Below are 7997 nucleotides of genomic sequence, written 5' to 3'. Positions count from 1 at the left end.
ACTTCGAGGCCCCTACTAGTTATGACACTTACGATGAGCAGTCCTTAGGGCGAATGAAGTTCGAGAAGGCACCCGATGGCTCTTGGATTAGAAGAGCTGAGCGTTCTCCAGCACAGGCCCTAGGATAGGGATAGATGCATCCCGGAGTAGAGAAAGAGGTCGAGATCAAAGAAATAGAGGATGGGTTAGACCCTCAGAGGGATTTTGAGTAGAGAGGGCCCGAGCTTGACATTCCTCCTCCACCTCAGTCAGAGGGTATTCATGTTGAGGCCACTTTCTCAGAGCCTATGATGACTGAGTCGTCTTATACAGCGGGACCATCATCTCAGCCATCATTCACCGAGCTTCCTCAAACAGAGATACCATCTCAGGTACCTCACGCTCCTGATCAAGTGCCTTGGATGGATGTATCAACTCAGATCAGCTCTCTTGTGACTCGTATGGAGGAGCTTGCTTTAGTCCATGATACTCGATTCTACTCTATGGAGGAGCACATAGATCAATATCAGACTAGCTTCACTTCTCGATTTGAGCACTTCCAACTAAGATTTGAGCGTATAGAGGAGCGTATGGATCAGCAGCAGGCTACAGTCGAGCATCTCCAACAAAGTATTGAGCCATTGAGAGTCGCCAAGCGAGTCAGCATGAGGAGATGATGGCTTACCTACGCTCTGTGTTTCCTTCTCCACCCCCTCAGCCTTGAGTTTATCTAGAGTTCTTCCTCAGTTTCTTTTTTATGTTGCCAAATAGGGAGAAATATCTAAGAGACCCTCATGCATATCATTGTCATATCCATCTTGATTAGCATATATGTTATGTTTTCATGTACATGTGAGGTTACCATATATATATGATATGATATTTTCATGCTTTACATTGTTTTCTATTGAAAATTGATTGATTGATTCATGATTGGTTTGAGGAGAAGATTTTCTTCTCTCCTAGATAACCAAGGTTTGTCATCATCAAAAAGAAGGAGATTGTTAGCCTAAAGGTTCTCCTAATCGGGTTTTGATGATAACAAACCATGATTCAATGACTAATTGGTTTAATGGTTAAAAATCTCAGGCATAAACTCGAAAATTCATCAAATGACCAAATGGATACAAGATCAAGACGTTTAGAAGACTTGTGATCATAGGAAACTAATGTAAGATGAATGTATAAGTGCACTTAGGATTTTCATATCGTTTCATGCAACTTAGAAAACTCAGTTTATTCTTTAAAACTTCAATTTCATTAAAAATCGAGTTTTAACAAATGTACCTTAGGCAAAATGTTTTAAAATTGGCATAATAATACATTTCAAAACCTTGGCTAAGTGTTAGAAAAGAAAGGAATTGAAAAAGATGGGTTTTCGAGGCTAAAAGGCTCAACCGGTCAAGGCCATGGCCAACCGACTCAACTGGTTGGGGAACCGGTCATTTGGTTGCCCTTGTCCAGTCGAGGACTGGTCGAGGGATGCACAAAAAATTTCTCTCTCTCCCAGTGGTCTTCTCTTCCCGGTCGAGGTGATTCTCTTCCTGGTCGAGGACCGGTCGAGGTCCGATCGAGGCAACGGTAACATGTCAAGCATTAAATGCTCCAACAGCTAGTGAACCGGTCGACCCCTAACTCGACTGGTCGAGGTTACCTTTTGCTATTTTTGGCTCCCGAGCTTAGAAACCTATAAATTGAGAGCTCCACTTCATTTATTCACAAGACAACACTTGCAATCAATTGTCTACCTACCTGTTCTTGACCAAAAAGCTCTCATTTCTTTCTTAGTGCATTAAATCATCACTTGCATATCCTTTAGTGCACTCTAATGTGTCATCCTAGTGATTCATGCCCAATTGGTGTCTCAGCTGATTCGTGTCCAGCTGGTGCTCCTTGATTGAGGGAGTAATCAACAAAATTTATAACCTATTACACCATATACTAGGGTAGCAAAGAAAAAACTACTATAGCATAGTGGCTCTAGGATCGTTCATTGGGAAGGGTTTTCAAATTACAAATGATACCAATTCAAAGTGAATTGGTGTTGTTTCATTTCAAAGTTAGCTTAAGAAATAAAACACAAACTTTGGTTGAAAAAGGTTTAGATTTAAACTAACGGCACAGCAAGTAATGGAAATTACTTATGAAGAAAAACATTCCTTGGAGATTTAGGTTCACAGGGGAGGTTCCTCATGCAAAAACATAGCTCTGGTCAGATGGTTCATTTCCTCGCATTAGAGAATTAACATATAGTTAATTCTCTAATCGGTGTTGTACAAATGCATCCCTTAATTAGATTTCAGCTCTAATTCCCTCTCACTGATGCAACTTGCAATGGTTCGTGCCTCTCACTTTGCATTTACCATTCAAGGTGATCTTTAACCTTGGACTTCCATTCTCAAGCTCGCAAGAGATAACTAATGGATGTCTCCTTGGAATCCAAAAGCTTACCAAGTGTTGGCAATTCTAGAAAATCCTACCTTCAAGTTACCTCCCAGAGGCTCGCAAGGGGTAGTGCATCTCCATGGACAAAGATCACTTGTCTTACCAAGTGTTGGCCCAGGTGACTCCAAGGTGTTTTAAGTTAACTAAAAACATAGAAATCACTAAAGGATCACACTTTCTCTTCATTCATGGCTAAAACCACAAAGCTACTAATTCATGCACTTGGAACCTTTCCCGGCAACCTTACCTCCAAGGAACTAAAGGTTTAGTTACTCATTCTCTAGGGGAACTTCCTCAAAGAGTGCATAACTAGTAAATGAAAAATACAATCAAAGTGAGAAGGTAAGGCAGAGCAAAGGCTCTGTATTTTACTTCCTTTCAAACTTTTACAAAAGGTTCCTTCTTTTTTTAGAACAGGCTCCCGAGAGCTAATTGTATGAAAATTACAATAATAATTATTACATTGATATTTACCCTTTTTCCTAGCTTAATAGCTAAGGAATCCTATAATTGGTGGCTTAAAAGGAGAGTTTTGGGATTTAGACAACAAAAATCTGAAGAAAAATATCCAAAAGTGTCGGTCGCAAATATCGGGAAGCACTAAGGACCATTTCGCAGGTGAAAACGAGGTCTGCGAGATTTCACAGACGCACAAAAAGGGCTGCGAAATCACTTCGCAGCAAAAGGCTGATTTCGTAGCGCTACGAAGTTGGCTTTCAGCTTGCGGTGTTCGGCTTCCAACGGTTGTAACTCCTTCATTTCAGCTTTGAATTGTGCACCATTTGAAGCATTGGATTGCTGACTTCCTAAGATTTGAAACGACATATAGCATGCATAAATTGGACTTCAGGAAGTGCTCCAAAAGTGGCTGACATGACTGTCATCAAAAATTGCTTCATGGCAAATTTTTCTTTGCTTCCCCTCCTTGCATTCCGGATTTGCTTATGGCAAAGGACTTCAAAGCTTTGGTTCTTCATGTTTCTGAGCTTTCCATTGCTTTGCCATGGATTCCAAATAACTCTCCTCAATCTCATATTGCTTTGGTGATCAAAAAGCTATCAAAACACCAAAACTTAACACAAATTGATTAGAAGTGCTTGCAAAGGTCCTTAATATGTTAATTGGGTTAACAGGCAATAACTACTACTCAAAAGTGTTTAAAAGGGTTAATTACAAGCTATGAAATAGCACTTTTTGAGTAGTAATCACTCCCCCCAACCGACATATTGCTAGTCTCTTAGCAATGAAGGAGAGAAAAATAAAAATAAACATTACTATAATTTACAACATCATGCTAATCAAAAAAAACAATTCTCAAGTGGCATGATGTTCTAACTCTCACATGAAACATTAAAGAAATAAAACTCAAACTTCAACAAGAGTTATCAAAAACTTTGCTGAACACTATTGATCAAGGGAATGCATTATGCAAATTGAAGTTTTAAAATCATTTTCACTTCCAAAGAACCAAACTTTATTCTTCCACAAAAATCTAAGTGTAAGATGATAGTTTCCGAATATAGCATGCTAAACTAATCTCCCCCCAACCTATCTCTTTTCAACACTTAGCAAACTGACCAAATTCAATAGGCAGATAACACACTTTTTTTTTTTTTTTTTAGAAGGTACAAGGCTTAAGGGGTATTCTTTTCTGAATTGTCCATGTAACGGGGGTCCATCGATGACTCCCAACCAATTAAGGTTTAGGGTATCAAGCTTTAAGGATCTTTCAACCACTAACTCCTCATATTTTACCCCGGACTTTTGAGAATGAATTTTAATACCCAAGCACCTACAGTATGTTAAACTCCACCTATTCACCCTTGTAACGAGCATTGAGGTCGGTGACTCCCAACCAATTAAGGCTTAGGGCACTAGGTTTTAAAGATTTTCACCATATACCCCTCAGACCTTGCTCGGGTTTCAAGGCAAGCAAACATTTTGCTTTCTTTCTCTTCTTTTTTTTTTTTTCCAAAGGCTCATTGGCCTTTCATAAGGTGTCTCAATATTATCAAATGAGGTCAAAGGTACCAAGTCCTAAAATTTTCCTAAGTCAAGAGAGAAATAGTTTTTCATCTTATAATCAGAATCTATTGTGCACAATGTGTGGATAGCTTAAAGTGGAAGAACTAAACTTGATTTCAATAGAAGCTTCAACAATTGAACCACTTTAGTAAGCATAATCCAAACTCTAAGTCAAATGAGAAGCAAAAGTTCAGTTTCTCTTGTTTTAATTTGAAATTTTTTCCTCATGATCCATGGAGATTAGAGTAAAAAGCAAAAGACTACAACTAATTTACTAACATAACTAAATTACCAAAATAACTTAGCATACTTCCTTTAACCACATGTTTCAAAAAGAATAAAAGATGTGAGCAAAGGAAATAAGAATAAATTAATGCTAAGAGTTAACAAAAAATGCTAGACTTGTATTACTTTAATTCATGTGAGTACAATCGGAAAGAAAACAATACAAGTAATCCCCATATATGATATCAAAATGATGGGATTTCATAAAAGACTAACAAAAACGAAATACATAAAAGAAATATATAGTAGATATATAAATGATCAGATGGGTGGATGATGCTGGAGTTGATGGCTTAGGCAGATGGCTCTGCCTCTTCAGTAGCTGATTCAGGAGGGGCCTGAGGCTCTGTGGCCTGTGAGTGTGGCACTTCAGTGGTGGGGGTGAGATGCTCAGCAGCTGATGGAAGACCGAGATGATGCTGGAGCTGCCTCAAGATGGCAGTATGCTGAACCTGGGTGGTCAACATCTACTCCTGGCGAGCTCAAATAGTTGCCATCTCCTGAGCAAGGCTGCTGCTCTAAGACACGGTAAGGGTCTGCAGTATGTGGCATAAATCTCTATACTCTGAAATGGGAATGGCCATCCTTGGCTCAGCTGAAGTAGAGGGCTCTGATGAGGCTGGAGTAACTGGAGGGGCTCTGGATATGGTAGGAGAAGCAATAGGTATACCCTCAGGTATATGATCTGGAGATGCTCTCCTGGCAGCTGGTATCTCAGCTGGCTGTGGGAGCTCTGGCTGCTCAAATCTATACGTTGTCATATTGGTCCACTTGTCGAGAGTAAATACCTCTCAGCATATACGCTTGCGCTCCAGCTGAGGATTTGATGGATAGCCCAGATGCTCCAAAATCTGACACAGCAGCTGTGGAAAAAGAAGTGGAATGGCATCAGCTCGCTGCAACTTCTCCTTATGCACCTTCTCTTCAAAGTAGAGAAGGGCAGCCATAATTAGGTGGTGAGGGCCAAAGAAATATCCCTCTGAAATCCTGAACAGGGCCTCTTAAAGAACTCCTCTACTCTGAGTCCAGTGCTGTAGTGGATATATGTTGTGACGTAAGAGTGCATCAATGAGAAACATTCTCGGAGGAAGTTCCCCCCTCAATAGATGTGGATTTGTGGAAGCTCTTCTGGACAAGATATGAACTATTTCCAGCTGAGAGGGACTAGTCCATACTCGGTAATCCTCAAAATGGCTTGGCTCGTATGGTATATGCAGGGCCTCTACTATATGGCGAGCTCCTAAAATGCCATGTCATCCATCAATAGTAAAATGGATTAGAGTAGGATCTCTGACCTGCTTAGTAGTCATGGACTGATAAAAATCCATGGCTACTCTGGGATAGAAGAAATCTCTTGGGTTCAGCAGATGCTCCATGCGATATCTGCGCAGTAAGTGGAATGAATCTACAAGCTCCGACCGCAATTTGAAGATGGTTGTGTCAAAGTACAGCTCAGAGTGAAATGGTTGAGCTCGGCAATCCAAATTCCCTTCAATTGGCGGTTGAGTCAGCATCGGACGCCTGATTAGCACTTCAGGAGCTATCCCATATGGAATTTGGGATTCTGAAAGTGGCGGTTGGAGCTCTTGAAGCTCCGCCAGAGGCTTTGACGACGGCGCCGAAAATGGTGCCAGAGAGGGCTCTAGTGAGGGAACCGGGGACTGCTCTGTTAAGTCTATGGGCTCTGAGCTTTCGACCCTGCTCTCTTTTGCAGGGGACGGCCCCCTGACCTAGTGAGATAACACCTCGTCGGAGGATTCTGTGGTGCGAGCTTCGCCGGAGGTGAAGTAGCTTTTGGCCGCGGAGGTTCAGAGGTGGGGCCTTGAACAGGCGCCTCTCGCAGGACTCGTTTGCGGTTGGAAGGAGAGGAAAATTTGGCTCCTCTGGTTCGTGCCATATCGGATTGACGAAATTTGGCCGGAAGTGATGACCGGAAGAGATGACCAGAGGTTCGCGCGTCGTCGGGCTCGGGCAAGGAAATGAACAAATGGTTGCTATGGCGTTTTCTCTTTCTGAAACCCTTTCGCAACTCAAATGACCAGTATTTATAAAAAATAACGGAATATTAAAGGTCATTTTAAGTTTCGCAGAAGAAGGCCGATTTCGCAGCAAAAGGGAGGTTTCGCTAAAGAAGGCTATTTTCGCAGCCCATTTCGCAACCCATTTCGCAACTGCGAAATGGGGGTTCCTGTGCTGCGAAGTGGCACTCGTGTGCCAAAATCGGTTTCGCAGCTGCGAAATACCCTGCGGAATGGAGCTTTAGTTGCGAAATTGGGAATTTTCACGCTTTGGAGCTTCGCAGCCGTTTCGCAGCTGCGAAATGGGGGCTCCTGTGCTGCGAAGTGGCACTCGTGTGCCAAAATCGGTTTCGCAGTTGCGAAAATTTTCGCAGAGGAATCAATTGAGTTGCGAAATTGGTTTCGCAAAGGATGACCGCTTTCGCAGGGACACGTTGATTCCGCAGCGGCTTCTTTTAGGTTGCGAAACGGTTTCGCAGCGAAGTGCTAATTTCGCAGAGGCTGTGAAATCTCGCAAACCCCTGTTTTTGCCTTGTTTTTGCCCTGTTTTTGCCCTGTTTTTGCTCCGTTTTTACTCCGAAAGACTTCCTTTCAATTTCTTTGCATTTTCTCCTACCTGAGATCATTCAAAAAGACTAAATTACATATAAATACACAATTTAAGATCAAAAATTAAAATCAAAAGCATGGATAAAACTTTGAAATTTACAAAATTTACAAAAATTTTGGACTTTTGTGAAACCAAGTCCATCAAACCCTTATTTGCTTAGGCTTTTTGTGGCTCAAGGAGGTTAATTTCCTCCTTTTCTGGTTTGAATGGCTCCATGAATGGCTTGAGATGATATCCATTGACTCTAAAGGTGTCCTTGCCATTGGAATTCAATAATTCCACCACTCCATTGATATGTACTTGGTGAATAATGAAAGGACCTATCCACCTTGACTTGAGCTTTCCAGGAAAGATATGGAGTCTTGTGTCATAGAGTAGAACTCTTTGTCCTTTCCGAAATTCTTTGTTGGAGATTAGTTGATCATGCCACTTCTTCATCCTCTATTTTGCAACTTTGGAATTGATGTAAGCATCATTTCTTAATTCCTCCATCTCATTAAGGTCTAAGCACCTCTTTGCTCCGGCTCTAATCAAGTCCATATTCAACTTCTTGATTGCCCACCAAGCTTTGTATTCAACTTCCACAAGGAGATGGCACGCTTTTCCATAGACAAGACAATAGGGAGACATGCCAA

The 7997-nt window shown here is 41.4% G+C and overlaps 1 protein-coding gene across 1 annotated transcript in view; it reads right to left on the bottom strand.

Moving 5' to 3' along the window:
- The window catches only part of LOC100264257 (uncharacterized), a 67078-nt gene that overhangs the window by 19531 nt on the left and 39550 nt on the right, over positions 1-7997 (bottom strand). The gene's annotated exons all lie outside the window — the stretch shown is intronic.

The sequence above is a fragment of the Vitis vinifera genome, chromosome 2 (assembly GCF_030704535.1).
Source record: "Vitis vinifera cultivar Pinot Noir 40024 chromosome 2, ASM3070453v1".
NCBI classification, from domain to species: Eukaryota; Viridiplantae; Streptophyta; class Magnoliopsida; order Vitales; family Vitaceae; genus Vitis; species Vitis vinifera.
The sequence above is the reverse complement of the archived record's forward strand: the minus strand, read 5'-3'. Positions and strand labels throughout refer to the sequence as shown.